Consider the following 18,883-nt stretch of genomic DNA (forward strand, 5'->3'; position numbering starts at 1 on the left):
AAATGGCTGTTGTTGTAAATTGCATTAAATGTTTAAATTAAATTGCATATATTTTGAAATACCCTTCAGCTATTGATGAAGATGACACCCTTGTATTTGCATTGGTTTCGTGCCGCTGTATATATGCCCCAACTTTTGGTTTAACATCAGGTCAATATTTGTTTTGTTTAGATTGGAGGTGAGATTTGAGTGTCTCCAGTATCGCTGCCTCAGGGTTAACTAATGTTAAACCCATGCTAATTGTGAAGCACCCTTCCATGAAAAAGAAAGCACACTAACAGTGTTTTCAGTCCATCTCAGGCCCCCCAGGTGCCGCTAATCCAGAACATAAAGGCAACTGTTAAAAGTCCACCAAACTAGTCTGCAAGCATTGTTCCCTGCAGCCAAATCAACTCACATTTCTAAGGCCTGCATTCATCCCAGTGGCAGTGGTGAGCGCTTGTGCCTGACATGTCTTACCACAACAACAATACATTCAGGCCCAATGACTAATGCACAGTGTGACCTCATAACACATTGTGCCACCAAAGCAAAATTCCACTGGGTGACTTTTTCCTCCAAGCATCCAGCTTAAACTAATCACTTCAGATAGAGGCGCACATGCCTGCACCCACTGAGCCACAACTTAGGGGACACAGTGGACAATCACAGTACGTTATGTCTCGAAGAGAAATGTAGCTGAAATGACATTATGTTGCATTCCCTCACACCAGGCTGCTATTTCACCAGGGTCCAATTTCTTACTACAATTATACTGATAACAACCAATGGAAGATAATAATGTAGTAGACGTGAGAGGCTGAAGCCCCTCACTTTCACGTCTGAGGGTGGTGGGACAGTTGTTTCTTTTTGCAAGGCAAGTATGTGGCACAATTTCTTTTATTTAATAAGCTTGGTAATTGTTTCTGCTAAAAAGGCTTCAACATGTGATTTCCTTAACAACATGGAATCATTTAAAGAGAAACCCTGCAACGTGCTGGAGTACAAATTACAACTGAAACAATGGAATTAAAGAAACAAAAACTGTAATTCAATTTGCTTTGCCAAAAGGTAATGGAATTGCACACAGTAATTATTTAACAGACATTTATTTTCAATTATATTGATAAACAAGACATAATTGATTAACATTTTCAATTAAACATTGCGTGTAGAGCCAAGTTGTTTTGCAGAATTAATTTGTGGTGGCATTTTTAATATGAAACAGTGTTATGATGGAAGTGACTACAAGCATAATAGATGAAGGAGTTTGAATGTTCATCTTATGTTTTAAAAGTGTATTGGTTTTTCTGAAATGGATGCATAATTACAAAGACAGAAGACAAAGAGGATGGCAATCTACAGCAAAACAAAAGAACATTAAAAAAGAAGTATTTTATTGTTGAACCAGTATGCATTTTCTTTTTGAGAAATGTAGTATTCTGTCAATGTACCACTGTGCAGTTTTTATACCACTGCTCAAATACAATAACCAAACTGTTGAAAATAACACACATATAGTAGCACAAAAATAACACACATATAGTAGCACAAAAATAACACACATTGAGTAGCACAAAAATAACACACATATAGCACATATAGCACAAACATAACACACATATAGCTTGTTGATATAAAATAACACACATATAGCACATATAGCACAAACATAACACACATATAGCTTGTTGATATAAAATAACACACATATATCACATAAATAACACACATATAGCTTGTTGGAAAAATAACACACATATAGCACACACATAACACACATATAGCTTGTTGATGTTGGAAAAAACTTCTTTTTGATGACTTACATGAATGGAACACCATTACAGCTGTGGTAATGTCTAGTGTCATGACAACCATGCTTCTTCCAATGTTATACATTTACCTCTTCAGTAGACATTGAAAAATGGATATCATCATGTTTAGCTGAATATTATTTCAGATTTTGTGATTCGCAAATCACAAAAAGCATATTATTCTACTGTGATGCACTTTCCCAGATTTAGTTACAATTTTAGCAGTTGGGGTTGGAAGATTGCTGTAAAATGCGATTCTGTTTTATTGTGTGCTGAATCACTTGAAATGGTGGTGTAATGTGAGAACAAATAGCCTACAGATTTATACAGTTTAATGTATTCCCAAATACAATTCGTCATTACCAACATCATCATCTTTGGAGGAAGATGTTCTCTGAAAAAATTGAGATGTTATGACTGTGTCAAAAATGTATAAATGGAACAGGTTTTTCTAAATCATGGTTCATTTCAAGATTTATGTTTGCTTCTTTCCTTCTTTTCACCACAAGAGGTCAATATTGACACATAGATGAGCAAAATGGAGCGGCAGCGTGTCTACCATTAAAGTGAGGTGTTTAAACAGTTTGTCTCTGTAAAATGTGCTCATTGAACTAGATATACATGCATTTTTCCAAATCACATAATTTAAGATGAAAACTCATCCTAACATAAATTTCAACAAGTTTTTTAAATTGTGTGAAAATCAAGATAACATATCAAAGGAACCTAATCAGACTGGGACAAAAAATGCTCAGTTAACAACAACAATAATAATAATAATATTAATAATATTAATAACAACTATAATGATAACAACAACAACAATAATAATAATATCCATTCTGATATTATCCCCAGGTGCTTTCCAGAATTTAGAATCATCCAGAATCATCAGAAAATTAAATAGAGTGTCAAATATTACAAAACACATGAAAGAACACACAACATTAAAAATGAGCTATTGACACTAAAATGCTAAATATATATAATATTATGTGCATCATAAAATATCTGGATAGAGTAAATTAAAATTCTAATTAGAAACATTACAGACTGTCTGTGATTTTACTATAAATTATACCTCATTTAGATTTCAGTCATTTTAATTACACATGATATTTTCTCCATAAGTGGTACTTCTAAAGCTATTCATCGACTGGCTGTATTTTGTGAAATGTAACAAAACAAACGTTTCATCCACATTTACTGGAAACAAGGAAGAGTATCAAATATATATTTAATGTTTGTTCATTAAATGTGTATGTGCACTTCAGTACACATTAAAACAAATTGAATGGTCATTGCACCAACAATGATGGTACAAAGAAGAATGACCACACATCTGGAAATCTGGTTATGTTTAGGAACAATACAGTGTGTGAGTGTCTGTGAACACACAGCTTGAAACAGACTGAAGAAGACGAGAGCTGCTACTCTGACTCATTGTGCCGATGAAGATGCAGTGTAACCTGGTGGAGTTGCTGGGCAACCTGTGCATGTTTGGGGAGCTGAGATTGGGAAGCACATGCTTAGATGGGTAGAGAACTTGAGTGGCAAAGAGAACTGACTTTTGCCTGCCCTTCAGACAGACACTTCTTGGCATAGCTTTACATGATCACCAGTAAATCTTTATTAATTTTAATTGGGCTCCCCATTTAAAAGAGCAATTAAAGCGGATTAATCGAGCCCATCCCGTATAATGTCTTCTGTTAATTAGTTTGTCAGCACTGTTTTAATATCGCCTAATGACTTCATATTTCAGAGCTGACATTAAAGAGATGCTGAGAGAAAAGAAAGGGCCTTATCGAAGTGTGGTGCTTTCATGAGAGATGTCCTCCCCCTGCCATGCAAGGTCGAGGGTTGAGAGGGGCCTCTGAGGGAGGCAGCGCCGGACCACAGGGCATCAACACACTCCAGGGAGACTCACAGAAACACACACACACACACACACACACACAAGCATGCTCAAACACACACATTCACATTATATACAGTCTAAAGACTGCACACTTTAAGACCTTTGTCCTCTTAATCAGTGAGGGCACTTTCAACATGAGGTCAAAAAGATTTCATGACCTTCATGGTCAGAGACTTGTGATTTACTGTGTTTCAAGACACAATTTATTTCCTGCTCATTCATTATTTTGTTCCTCTATTTTTTCCCCCTCTTAGCTGTAATGTCTTTGCAAATGTGCAAAGTGAGTAAAAATGTATTTAAGGGCCAAAAAGCAGTGTACAGTTTAGTTCCTGTTTGTGGTATACGGTGCGATCCACAGAAGGAGGCCTGCATGACCTCCTGCTGACCTGTCCATCTGAGAGCCCCTCAAGTGACTGGGCGCTGCAGGGAGGCACACTTCATTTGCATCTGTCACCTAAGACCCAGGTAAACACATCACAAACATGGGGCCCTATAGCTCCTCTTCTCCCACTCAGACCCAGGTAAACACATCACAAACATGGGGCCCTATAGCTCCTCTTCTCCCACTCAGACCCAGGTAAACACATCACAAACATGGGGCCCTATAGCTCCTCTTCTCCCACTCAGACCCAGGTAAACACATCACAAACATGGGGCCCTATAGCTCCTCTTCTCCCACTCAGACCCAGGTAAACACATCACAAACATGGGGCCCTATAGCTCCTCTTCTCCCACTCAGACCCAGGTAAACACATCACAAACATGGGGCCCTATAGCTCCTCTTCTCCCACTGATCAGTGTCAGGGCTCAAGACCTATGCTCCCCGAAGAAAAGAGAGTGGACTGGTGGACAGGTGCCTGTCATTTTAGGGTCAGGAAACTTCCACATGCATGTTTTATTTTATTTTATTTTATGTATTCTACGAGTTTATTTAACAGGGGCAGTGCACATTAGTAAACATAAGAGCAATTGTGCCAGAATTGGTTTATGCTGTTGCTACTTTTTTGAAGATCCTTTAAAGTCCCTGATCCCTCATGTTTGGACAAAATCTCCCAAATGCCTTGACGGGTGTAGACATGCAAAGGCTTGACCATAAGTACAGAGGTGGTGTGCTCTGTCACACGCTACCTTTACACGCTCACACACAAACATTCTCAGTAGCTGGATTTCCATCCAACCCATTCACATCGTTTATGCGCATTCATGAAAATTCTGCTAAACAAAATGTGAATCAGGGCACGTTCCCATCAGCTATTCAAATTTTAAAATGGACACTGTCCTAATCAAGGGAGGAGTTGTGAACAGCCGAGGGATCAAAATGTAAGGTTGTCAGGAGTTTACACTTGATAAAATGTCAACAAATGCGAATTTATGCAAATAAACCCGTTTCCATCTAACGTAGTCGCATTATACCCTATGCGGATATCGAGTTAATCTACCCCCTTATGGAAAATTGAATTTATGTTTGCAGTAGAAGATTTTAAGCGAATTTCAAGCGCTTGCAGTCAGGATTTCTTATCCGAATGGTCAAAATGTGCATTAAAAAGTTGGATGGAAACCCAGCTAGTCACACACACAGCAACCCTCAGTTAGTGCTCTATTAGTGATGCTGGATAAACATAATAAGCCTCAGGAACAGAGAAGAGGGCACTGCTGCTTTCTCCATCTGCCCAGCCATCTGAGAAGCACCCATATGTTAGCGCCCCTTCCCCCATCCCAGGCTCACAGTGGCTGCCCGAATTTACACCGTTCAGCACTGACCCCCTGTCATTCTGATCTGCTGAGCTGGGAGTTGGGTGGGGAGGGCTGGTGTACATGCAAATTTCTTCCGATGAGTTGGCCTAATCAAACTTGATAATCAGCATGAGTGACAAAACACAACACCCTACAACCTATTTCCTTGATACAGTCAACACCCACTTTTTCTAATGCCTTGTTCTTCACGTTTAAATCCATTAATATGACCATTTTTTGAAGAGGGGTTTGAAGAGTTGAAGAGAGAATAGACTCCCTGTGAAAAGGGTTAAGAGAGAGAGACAGATGATGATGTTATAATAAACTGACTGAGAAAAGTGAAAAGTTTATCAGAAAAACAAGGGAAAACAGAAGAGCTGATAGATTTATGGCAGCTCTGGAGTGCATCCTTGCTAATTTGAGCTCGCCCGCACACCTCCGCGCCTCTCCAACCCCATTCATAAATCTCCCTCCCATTATCCCACTAATTAGCCAGGATTACAGGAGCATGTAATGCCCCCACTTCTCCATGGATTGATCGGAGGAAGGTCTCTTTGTTTTGAAATCACTTTCTGATTGATGTACAGAGCCCTGGTTTGCAATTGTAATGGCCCAGATGTTAACAATCAAATGTGTTTCCGCTCCAGGAAGTAACAGTCTGTCATGGAAGAGAGACTAGCAGAGCGTGTAACGACACATCACTGGGGTGCAGGAAGTGGGGGTGGGGCTGGGGCTGGGGTGTAGACACAGTGGTAGGACAGCGGCAAAAAAGACTAAACTGTCTCGCCTCCTGTACAATACTCAACATACTACCAGCTGGGTGCCATACATCTTCACATGGTCCCACTATGAGGTTTTATTCAGGCTTTTTCAGATGTTCTGAGGGTTATGTACATTTGATAATAGTGGTGGTTGTAGCATAGTTACATGGACCACCACAGCATGTTTGCTGATCACACACACACAGGGATGCACACTTCCACAAACCCATATGTACCCGTTCACATGCATGCACGCACACACAGAGACACACAACACACACTAAAGTACTGTTAGAGCAGAACATATTCAGGAGATGCTAACTGAGTGGCAGATGGAGCCTTATTGATACCCAAAGCGTCTACCTCTGCATACCTCTGCTTCCACCTTTCAGCTTGGAGCCTTCTCAGCTGAAATTGGGCTTTGGTATTATACCAGTAGAGGGCACAACTGTCTTTCCCATCTTCAACGTTGCCACTCGGACACTCGTTTTCTTTTTCTTGGGCCCACAAATAAATCACTTTTCTGGATATTTATTAATGGATATAGTAGCAGATCATGAGTGAGTGATCATTTAGGTGAAGATATCCCACGCTAATTGTAGTGAAAGGTTATTTATTACAACAACGGCAGGCAAAACAACAGCACAACAGCACTGACCGAATAAAAGGGAGGGTACCAGTAGCCTACCGGAGTGGTGAAACGTGGAAATAGGATTCACTGTCCCGTTTGAGATCAGGTACAGCTGCTTTGAATCCAACTTCATGAACATGTAGCCTGCGTTTCTGCACCCCTTGAGTGGGTCATTGGGCATGTGTGTTTGAGGACAGGTGTCCAGACCTTAATAAATATAAATTATGTGTTTTTTCCCTTAATTTATCCAACAGGTGAAATACTCCCTCTCTCTCTCTTTCTTTCTATCTCTCTCTCTCTCTCTCTGTCCATGGGCTGCTATGAAGGACCATGATATTGATGGCTTGTTGTTGTATTGTGGGGAGGCACAGTGCCCAGAGGCAAATGCCCCCTGCCAAAGACAGCTGTTTGGCGTTCGTCTCATGGAGGATACCCAGGTCACCATTCAATGCAGACATATAAAAAGATCATCAAAACACACACCACATGGTCACATGTCAGTAAACCACTCCACTCCGTCTTGTTTACAGAGAACAGACAGACCAGCACAATCCAACATGTTCCGTCCGTCCAAGCTCAACACAGGCCAGTAGCTTTCAGGTCCCAAGGTTTTCAAGTTGAGTTATGGGGTCACGTCTGTCAACAGTATGTATGTATGTATGCACTCAAATCATGCTAAGCACTTTTCTACACCTCACATGGTATTCATGAAAAGATACTTGTCAGGGAAATGTGCATACTTCTGCGCATGGTGCCATTTGCACAACATTTGTAATCTGCACACTGTCGATACCAAGAGCAACAAACACTGAGGCAGAACAGTCAGGAATTCTTGCGAACGCATTGCTAATTGTGTAAGCCTATTACTGCCGTAACTGTCAAAATAGCTAACATGCCAGTTGTGTGGGAAGGGATCACCCGGTTGGCCTTTAAGGTACATTTAAAGCACAGAGGCCAATATTAACTTGGGTGTAATTGACTGTACTCATATTAAAATATAGGCACCAAGAAAGGATCATCAGATTGATTATTCAATCAATACCCAACAATCTGACACTTACAAAAGGTGTAGTGCAATGGCCTGCATGACTCATTCATTCTTTGTTAAAGCAGTGTACAGTGCAAATTGAGGATCTCTGTAAGAATACATTGTCAATATGTTCATTTATCCTTCGCTTTATTTAGAATATTAGCCACAATCTATCTTTGAGCACAGAAGTGACCCACATGGCAGATGATTCCCCAAATAAACAAATCAAATTTGAGAGAATGTACATTTGAGAAAAGCTAAATGAGACCTTTTTGTACTCATATGTTCTTAAACGGTATACTCAGTTCTTGGCCCAGACATGACTTGATCTCAGTAAAATAACCCAATTGGGTCGCAGGTGTCAAAGCGACATTGGAATAAAGATATAGAATGTTAGTATGAGCATAGCTTTCTCCTCCTCCCCTCCTCTCCACTCCACTTCACTCCACAGGTGATTGATGCCAGCCATCTGGGCCAGCCACCCCGCTCCCAGATGAGCTCCCCAAACAGACCCTCTCCCCTGGAGGTGGACCCATCTAGATGCTCCTCCTTGCCACTTCCCTCCATACTCATTCCCAGATGGGTCTAGTGGAAGTAGTTAGACAGCAGAAAAACCCACTTTTTGCCGCGGTTCCACCCCAGGGGGCACCTGCTGCTCAACCAGGGACAAATGGTGACACGCTTCTGCTCTGGTGGTAGGTGAGGTGAGCTGTGAGGGGCTGGTGGAGATAAGAACAGAAGGGAATCTAAACAGATCCTTCTGTCTGGATAAACACTCAGGTGGGGTGGGCATCTGGGGCGATAGAGAGACAGACAGACAGATAATAAAGGAGAGGAGCAAGAGGCAGAGAGGGAGACACCATGAGTGTCACAGAGATTCGCCTTTGATTTTGTCATGCAATAAAAAGCTGTAAACGAAACCATGCATTAGTACACAACATAATGGGCCTTCCCCAATGAGAGTTACTGCCTTCTTTGATAAAAGACGGATTTTTCTTAAAATCAATAATATTAAAATTCATATAAAGTATACAGACCACTTTTATACATGACAGGCTTTTGGAAGGACTTTTACAGGCTTTTTATGGCCATGTTTGTTATTGTAGCAAAGAAAGGGCACTGCGGCAATGAAATCCTGCACATGAATGGAGCATAGAAAATTCAGATAGAAATTTGAATTTTATAACAGCTCAAGAATACTGAACCAAAATGACCTGGTCCTTGGGTCTGAGAAAAGAAGGACATTTACTTAGTTATCTACTGTAATATTGAAATACTGTGGGGTAGCGCAAAGGTGATTTAGCTTCTGTCAAAAACAGGCTATGGAGACACTGTCTTAATCAAATGAAAGTTCTCCACCCTTTCCTGAGAACAAAGGTTTTCCTGCATCGGCAAAATTCAGAAAACAAAACAGAACAAAGATGCCCCACCTCCCTTTAAGATCTTTTCCCCAGTATAAAGCAGAATTGATTGATACACTGTCATTTAGTAAAATAATCTTACAAACCAATGTTGGCTCAGCCCAGTTTTTGCTAGGCACTCATTTTTTTATGATATATTATCCAACCTAACACATCCCCCTAACCATTCACTAGCTGTAATTGAATGAGTTTTTTTTATCATTATTGTGATTAATAATATTAATTTGTACTAATTAAGCAATGGTGTGAGGTGATAATTAGATTAATGAAATTAGTTTTTATTTTTATCCCCCCCCCCCCTCTTTTTTGCCTTGTCTTAGTACAAAGACAAAACACATTTACTGATGTTTATCTGGAGATGTGAAATGACTGAAATTGAGAATCAGGCAGAGACACACAGGCAGAGAGAGAGAGATAGATAGATAGAGAGAGAGAGGGGGGGGGGGGACCCTATCAGGCTAGTTATAAAACAGTTGGCAATATGGATATTGGGACTAATTGAATGTCTGACTTTATTAATGATGAAATTTATAAAAGTCCTTGGGGGGGATGAATGCAGATTTAGCTTGTAAGAAGAAGGGGAAATTAATTACAATTCCTGTAGATACTCACGTTAAAGAAACAGACACCTATCAATCACTGGACCAAGGATGTGGTGTACAGTAAGAGTTTATTTGCATACACAAAGACAAAATATGAATCTAAATATAATCTAAAGAGGGCTATGTTTCTATAGTTGAGGTTAGAGCTCACCAGAGCCCGCAGAAGGAGTTGAGCAGCCTACTGAGTAAGACACGTCCTGAGTAAGACACCGTCTGTGTAAGACACACACGGCCTGAATAAGACACGTCCTGAGTAAGACACACACGTCCTGAGTAAGACACACACACGTCCTGAGTAAGACACACACACGTCCTGAGTAAGACACACACGTCCTGAGTAAGACACACACACGTCCTGAGTAAGACACACACATCCTGAGTAAGACACACACGTCCTGAGTAAGACACGTCCTGAGTAAGACACGTCCTGAGTAAGACACCGTCTGTGTAAGACACACACGGCCTGAGTAAGACACGTCCTGAGTAAGACACACACGTCCTGAGTAAGACACACACACGTCCTGAGTAAGACACACACACGTCCTGAGTAAGACACACACGTCCTGAATAAGACACGTCCTGAGTAAGACACACACGTCCTGAGTAAGACACACACGTCCTGAGTAAGACACACACACGTCCTGAGTAAGACACACACATCCTGAGTAAGACACACACGTCCTGAGTAAGACAAGTCCTGAGTAAGACACGTCCTGAGTAAGACACACACGTCCTGAGTAAGACACGTCCTGAGTAAGACACACACGTCCTGAATAAGACACACGTCCTGAGTAAGACACACACGTCCTGAGTAAGACACACACGTCCTGAGTAAGACACGTCCTGAGTAAAACACACACGTCCTGAGTAAGACACAGCCTGATTTTCCTAATGTGCAAACTGACCAAGAAAAGATGACAGTCACTAAATATTTGTTTATTCCCCTCTCACAAATGTTGCTGGAGTTTGACTTATTCTTAGACAAACAGCAATGCTTCCATGCACCTAGTGTGACGTGAGATTGGACCAGAATCCCATACCAGCTGTGTGCTCAGTGATGATCAGTCATGACTCTTAGATTTCATGCGGCTTATGTTGTGTGAGTGAGAGAAGGAGAGGTGTGCTAAGGTTCTGCTGAAGGTAGCATTCCGTCAGCCATACTGAAATATCTGTGAGGCAAACTGAAATATATGCCCAGATCATAGTTTCTTCTTGAAGAAATGTCTGCATAAAAACTGATGACAAGCCCTATGAGTGTGTTATTAGACCTGAGAAAGTGGTGCGGACTGAAAAGAGAACGGGACCAAGCAGCAGCACTTGAGGTACACCAATGAAGAAGTAAAGAGACTTGGACAACTCTCCCTGATCGTTTATATAGATATAGGAACCACTTAGTTAAAATTATGCTTGGGCTGACGAACCTTATTTTAGGAGCACTGTATCAATGTTGCACCCTTGGAAGAGCTACAGAATTGAAAATGTCCCTGACTCTCTTACAGCTAGCAACTAATTATATTTAATAAACAGTGAAAATGAAACAAATATTTTACAGCAATGAGCAAATTAACAGGCAAAGCTATGGTGTGGTGTGTGGGAGCATTGCGCTGACCCACCCATGTTTGCACTTAGGATCTTGCTCATGGTATTAAATTAGTGAAATGATTTTTCCAAATTATTAAATTAGCTTTAGTTCATGCGTGGCGGACTTTGCTCATTGCCAGTTGCCTGTCAACGAAAATTAGGGCCAAGGGTTTCACTTTTTGTCATGCATTATTCGATGCATGATATTGGATTATTTCATTGACTGTATGTGTGCCGTAGGTAGGTGTGCCTAACTGCAGTCTAGTCTGCTCTTTCTAGCCATTTGGTGACATTTCATAACAAATTCTGTTGCGTTAAATGATCGGTCAATTTAGAAACTGAGTGGCCAATGTTACGCTGTCAAACTGCAGATGTGCCTATCAGATGTTTAGAGCAAAGATGCAGGTTATATTTCAAACTGCAGATGTGCCGATCAGATGTTTAAAGCAAAGATGGAGGTTATATTTCTAAGGAGGAAATGGCAGTGCACTGTGCTCAAAACAATTGACATGAATCTCCCACCTTTTTGTTCTGACGTATCTCAAAGGTGCGTAATGCTTGTGTGTATGGAATGAAATTAGCAAATGAATTTGCCCTACTAATCAAGTTAGATTTCTGCAATACCCATGTTTGTTGCACAATAGAACCATATTGTGCATATATTGAATTTCAAAAAGGTGTTATCAGCTGTGAAATTTTTTTTTTAATGAGACTGTGTTTCCGACAAAGCCTTTAGGAAATCCCAAGAGCACAATACAATGTTTGACTTTGGCTACTAGTTTTCAATACCTACCCAGACTTGTCACGGCCAGTGACCGGTTCATGACTGTGGAGTACATTATAACTCAGTATTTATACATGAATACGAATTGCAAAGTAAAAATGCTTGCATTGCGCAGTACTGTTGTTACAGATATGCTGGTAGCACTGTCTTCCATGAAAAATAACAAGCAGAGATTAGATGTGAAAAAAGCCTGCTGTCAGGGCAGCAGAGCCTACATCATGTTTCCCAGGTGCTGGGCTGGGGCTGGATGATTGATGCTTCAGGCAAACCTTGTTGCACTTGATACGATGGGTCTGGGAGGTTGGGACTTTGATACCCGTGTTGGACAGACACTGGCTGCTGAGCTCTGCTTTGCATATTCAGCTCCGCTGTCTCCCTCTCCACAGGCTACCTCATAATTAACAGCTGTTGAGTTGTCAGAAAGTGGCCCTGACTGTGGCACATGCAAATGTGGATGTATTCTATACCCAGGACTTCAGTGTCATGATATTACAGGCTGTGATCCTGTCCGTTCTCTCCCTCTCCCTCTCTCTCTCCCTCTGTATCTTCTACTTTTTTCTTTCTCTCTCCCTCTTCCTGTATGATGGATACAAAGTTGTAGCTCGACATTTTAAAGCTTCTGAAAAAAATCAGCTTGAGCATGTGTAGACCCCCCCCACAATCACACACACACACAAACACACACAGACACACACACACTCACAGTCCCCCAGCAGGTCCAGGTGCTAGTGCTGTGGCAACTTCTGCATATGTCTGTCCTGTCTGGACAAATAAAGTGGGTATTCAAATGAAGTCTCTCACATTGTGTGTCTGTGTGTCTGTGTGTGTGTGTGTTTGTCATGCTTGTTTAGCTAAAGTTGAAATGTAAATACAAAGCGCAAGAGATCTGGCTGGCGATATGCTGCTTGAAATTCTAATAAACAGGTAGCTGTCTTCTTGTTATAAATGATACCCATAAAAGGGGTGATTCCTCTAACTGATAAAGATGAAAAGTAATTGTTTGTGCTTGCAAAAAATTAATCAGATCAAAACAGGTGCAATCATTTTAAAAAGACAGAGACCCTATAAAAGAAAAAAGTAAAATGTGATAAAGTATTGGCCATCACCCAGCCCAGCCTGACGGTGCCCATTAAAATAATACAGAGACCTGGTATTCAGCAGGGCCAGAGATAGTATTATTGCATATATTTAAACTGAGGGATGGGCTGGGGGGATGTTTATATGTACAGAGAACACAAAGGTGTTTGGAAGGATACAAGGTCACAAATGAGTCACAGTGCCACTCCTGTGAGCTTTATGGGGAAGGACAAAGACATTGCACTTCAGCACTTTTTACTCAGCACTTTGAAATTAAAGATCAAGGATGGGAGAGAAAGACTTCAAGCTCAGACAACAGTGGCAGCAGAAATGTGCAATGTTTCAGGCCAGAGGAAATAAGTTCAATCTGAATACAGCTGCCTCGTATTTATTACAGCATTTTACAAAAATCTATTTTCCAATAATATTTGCTGCACCAGTGCTCCCACTAAATAACATATTTGACCTATTCCATTTTACTATATTTTCTGTTCATTCAATTCTATATGTGAGGTTGCAAGAATTGTATCTAAATAACAATAACAGACTAACACAGTTCGGTGAAATCACACACATGTCTGCATACAATACTTTGTAGCACTGAATGCAAGAGCTCACCATGAACAAAACAAACACTTTAGTATTAAAAAAAAACCCCAGATGAATCAGATTTCATTGATTCATTTGTTTTCCGTGTATGACAAAATGACATGATGGCAGAATACTCTTGCCAAATAATACTAAATGCAAAAGGCTTACTCCTAATAAGAGTCTAAACAGTGTTTAGGTGGATATATATTATTCTAACCAGATGAATTATGTATATATTTTTATATTATATATTTAATACAACATTCAGATTTTGTATTTGAATGTAAAGGAAACATATTTTTTTTAATTAAGAGTGGAATTTTGAGGGATATATGATGTTTTTTCCAAATGCAAATTTGTGATTTGTTTGTGGTGTTTACAGAAAATGAAACTTAGTTATAAAAAGTCTGAAAAACTATAACAAGTCATTGCGGTATATTAGGCAGTCCCAATAATTTGCCTCCTATTTGAATCTGCACACTGCAATACATTAATGTCACAAGCTAGATACTCTCTTAGAACTGGTATATAGGTGTGGCATTTTGACTGTTGGGCTGAATGGATTGTGTAGATAAATATATGTTTAATGTTTGGTAAAAGGTGTGAGTTTAAATAGAGCACATAATATCTGTATATGTGTACTGTGTAATAATAATAATAATAATAATAATAATCTTTCCCAATCCTCTGTGCCAAAACCCTTTGTGTCCACTGCATGTATTTCAGAAATCTGTAATGGTCATTTTCAGCATACTTTGTGTCAACTGCATGTATTTCAGAAATCTGTAATGGTCATTTTCAGCATACTTTGTTGTGCTGACAATACAAAGGTGTTGTGTGTATGCACAACTCTTTGGCTTTGCCTACTCTGTTTAAGAAAACTAAACATAAATGTTTTTTATAACACTGCACATAAGTGTTTATGTATTTTAGTCTACTGTGATAAACTAAGATGGCAAAAATACTGTATACACAGGATAGCAACATAGCAACAGCTGCAAACACCATAGGCATACCAAAGATAAACAAAATTTTACATATTTGGCCTGTCTGGCCACTGCTACCCTTCAACATCACATTCTATGTCTTCCTTCACAACTGGCGTGTAGCATTTTGAAGGCTTCTTGCTTTGGAACAGGTATGTAAGTGTATCATTTTGAAGGCCAGTGCCTTAAAAAGGCATCACATTCTATGTCTTCATTCACAACTGGCGTGTAGCATTTTGAAGGCTTCTTGCTTTGGAACAGGTATGTAAGTGTATCATTTTGAAGGCCAGTGCCTTAAAAAGGCACACACATGTTCAAGGTCTGATTGTTGCATCTGAGAAAGTGAAGTGAGAATTAGCTTCTACTTCTGCAGATTCGGTGTGGGGTTTTTGTTCTTTGAGTGACAGGTTTCAGGAATTGTGCAACACATACATTTTTCTGTGTGTAAGCAATTAGAATTTTTTTCTTCATATGGACTAAATACGTGACTAAATACGCAAGGTTTGGAAATCATAAAACTTAAATCTGAAGCTAGAATGTGTGAACCTATACAGAAACTGACCCATGTGTAAACGTGAGAGTTCAAAACATTTATGGTGATGAGATTGGTGCTTACAGACAGCACTACAGAAGGGCACTTGGTAAATAGGCAAATACACAGCCAGTTGGTAACACTGACAGAGTTTCCTCACACTATCTGGAATTGTGTTTCTGTATTTCAATTTCAATATTTCAACATGCCTTAAGTTTTGCTGACTTAGTTTTGATAGCTGAGTAAAAATCTATGAAAACACGCAATAAATTAATTAATAAATTACTGCTCTGGCTAAGCTTGCAAGTGTCAGTTATTGAGCGCTTCAGAGAATGATTGTTCTGCATTTGTTTTGCATTTCACTATGATATTTTTAGAGACACTGGCTCTGGTCGATGGCTTCATTTGAACAGCAATCACTTCTGATTATTTGCCTTTTTGTGCCATTTGCATTCGACTCAGTGAGTCAGTTTCAACTTATGTCACTGTCAGCATCCAAATACCACAACAATGTACACACACAGTTATTTCATCCAAACCCTTCCTATGCTAGTGAGCCAAACATGATAGCACACCTGGGCAGGGAGGAGGCAATGGTCAACATGTTTATTGTCTCAGCTTGGACACTGGTTGACATGTGGAGCCAGTAAAGGTGTTCACAGTCTACTAGGGGGCTCTTGCCTCACAGCCTAGCAATTCAAACATAACAGACACACAACAAACTGACCTGCCTTGCAGGTTTTGTGTATTTGTATGCATATGTGTATGTGTGTTTGTGTGTGTGTGTGTGTGTGTGTGTGTGTGTATGTGTGTGTGTGTGTGCATAGTTTATGTATTTGCTTTCATTTTTTTATATATGTCAATAATATATGAAAATTCTTCCGCGCCATTTTGGACACAGAACACTAAAACAGTAATTCACAAGTTAAGTTGGAACCTCATACTCCTTGCACGGATTTCAACTGAATTCATCACCAGGGCACAGTATGTGTCGCTTCTCAAAGGGTTGCTCCATCAAACCAGAACACTTCAATTCATCACCTCACAAAAACAAATGAAAATTAAAAACTATCAACTGCGACATAAATGGATATCCAATGATGGCCAAGGTTGTGCAATAAACATGTACAATTTGTCTCATAATCTAAGATTTATTAGGTTCCTGTTGATTGTAGTGAAATTATGTCCAAATGTTATGCCATGACACAGCCTGCCATTGGAGGCTTCCTTCATCCACTCCTCCGTAGCTAAATATGAATGCACAGTGTACATGTATTTTCATATCACAGGCAGAGGACAAAACAGTATGATATACTACGTTCATTGCTGACTATTTCAAGTATTAGTCAAGGCTGTGAGACCAGTTGGTTATTTGATTCTGCCAGGACAAATACTTGGAAAACGTATGTTCCAATTGTGACACTAAAAACCTTTCTGATATGACATTTCACAAGATGGCATCTGCTCTGGTTGTTAAACTAGATGAAAAAAAATTGAACAAGTCAGAAAGAAGTGTGTGTGTGTGTGTGTGTATGTGTGTTTGTATTAACACCTTCACTCCAAAGTGTTGCCTAGTCAACATAGTGTTTAATGAGTCAGATTAAGGTCAGAAGTTTGTAATCTAAGACATAGAACACACGTATCCCTCATCCTTGAGTGGCATCAGTTAAGAAGCTCACCATCACACAAACTTTTCCACTTGGGCTCTGTCAGAAGCTTCTGCCCACGATGGAGAAAGGGCCTGGGTGTCAAGTGTCTCATCTGGTTAAGAGCTACAGATTACATTTGAAAGCAGAGAGTCAAAAGGCACTATGCTCACAGCACGCACTGCAGCCCCAGCACTGTTCCACCGCGGGGCTCCTATTCTCCAGGCTCCGCTCGTCCTAGCACCGTGCAATTTGGCAGGTTGTAGTAGAAGATAATTGTAAAATAAAAAGCCATTCTCTAAATCATTTCCTCTCTGTCCGCACAAGATTGATTGTGCTGCCGATTCGTCCTCACACAGCAATTTTCATATTTAATGAGCGTGACTCCAAAACTATTACACTAATTAGTCAAATCTCACATATCGTTAATGATGCTCGCAGTAATTAATATTGTATTTAATTAAAAAATTACCCATTTCAATACCTTCCACACAAGCAGGCGGGAGCTGCAGGGCTGGTTTGCCCAGGGGTGTGGCAGGAGACGGATGGGGGGAGTGTGCGCACATGTATGGACTGACTGAAGAGGGGAAACACCAACAGGGGAGAGGATGACGGGACAGTGTGAGGGGACAAAAGAACATTGCCATTCAAGATTATGCATATTTCACTCAGTTCAAATGAAAGTAAAGTTTTATTACCAATGCGAGTCCTCGGAAACTAAATCCGATTATTTCAAAACTCTACAGAATCATCACAAAACCATACACAGAAAATGCAAATCACCCCAAGCCTTGTGAGAAATGACACACTGCTTCCTATATCATCACTTTTCAAAATCTAACTCTCGCATCAAATGGCCATGTTACAGACCCAGACTGCAGTGTAGAAACACACAAATACAGTACTTTTTTTTTAAAGATTTGTTTTTGGGCTTTTTGCCTTTAATCGGATAGGACAGTGAAGGTTTTTGGACAGGAAATGAGATAGAGAGAAGAGGTGGGGAGTGGGATCGGGAAATGACAGCGGGTCAGAATCGAACCTGTGTCCCCGTGGGCATTCAAGCCCGTATATGGTCGGGGCTACTGCTTGTGCCACAGTGCCCCCCACAAATACAGTACTTTTACAAATTAGTTTTTCTTTCGTTTTAAAAACAGGTTTGTACACAGACAGGGTTCCTTTTGCTTTTTCAGTGCTACAATGTAAAATACACAGAGTAGTTAAAATATAACCAAACCAAACCAACCAGTTGTTAACCACACCAACAACTGTTTCCAAATTTCTGTTTTCATACATAGACCAAGATACGAAAATAGAGGATAGCGCCGGACTGACGCATTCTACCAAGCATGACAAGGGAAATGGTAAGGAGCTGTCATGATGGTAAGGCGGGAGATTTATATGTGCAAGACAACATGAAGGAGGAAGGTTACCATTCTTTTTTACAATCTTCCTATCCCATGTGATTAGTGTTTCATTAGAGAACATTTCATCAAGCAACAGGACTTCGATCCAAAGCACACTTCTAAGCCATGGAAAGCGTAGTTGATTGTAAACAGTAAGCCAAAATAGCTGTTGTGGGAAGAATTTCGTTGCCAGGCCCTACAAGCCCGTCACAGCTGTCAAAAGAATGCCATGGTCATGGGTTGAAATTTCACCTGAATGTCTTCAGAAAATGAGAGTGAGAATGCCAAAGATCTGCACAAGCTGTAATTAAGGCAAATGGAGGATTATTTGATGAATATAAAGAAATAAACCATTTGTGAAGTAAACTGAACATTCTGATATAAATATATATT

This window comes from Clupea harengus, chromosome 14 (genome assembly GCF_900700415.2).
Source record: "Clupea harengus chromosome 14, Ch_v2.0.2, whole genome shotgun sequence".
Classification (NCBI taxonomy): domain Eukaryota; kingdom Metazoa; phylum Chordata; class Actinopteri; order Clupeiformes; family Clupeidae; genus Clupea; species Clupea harengus.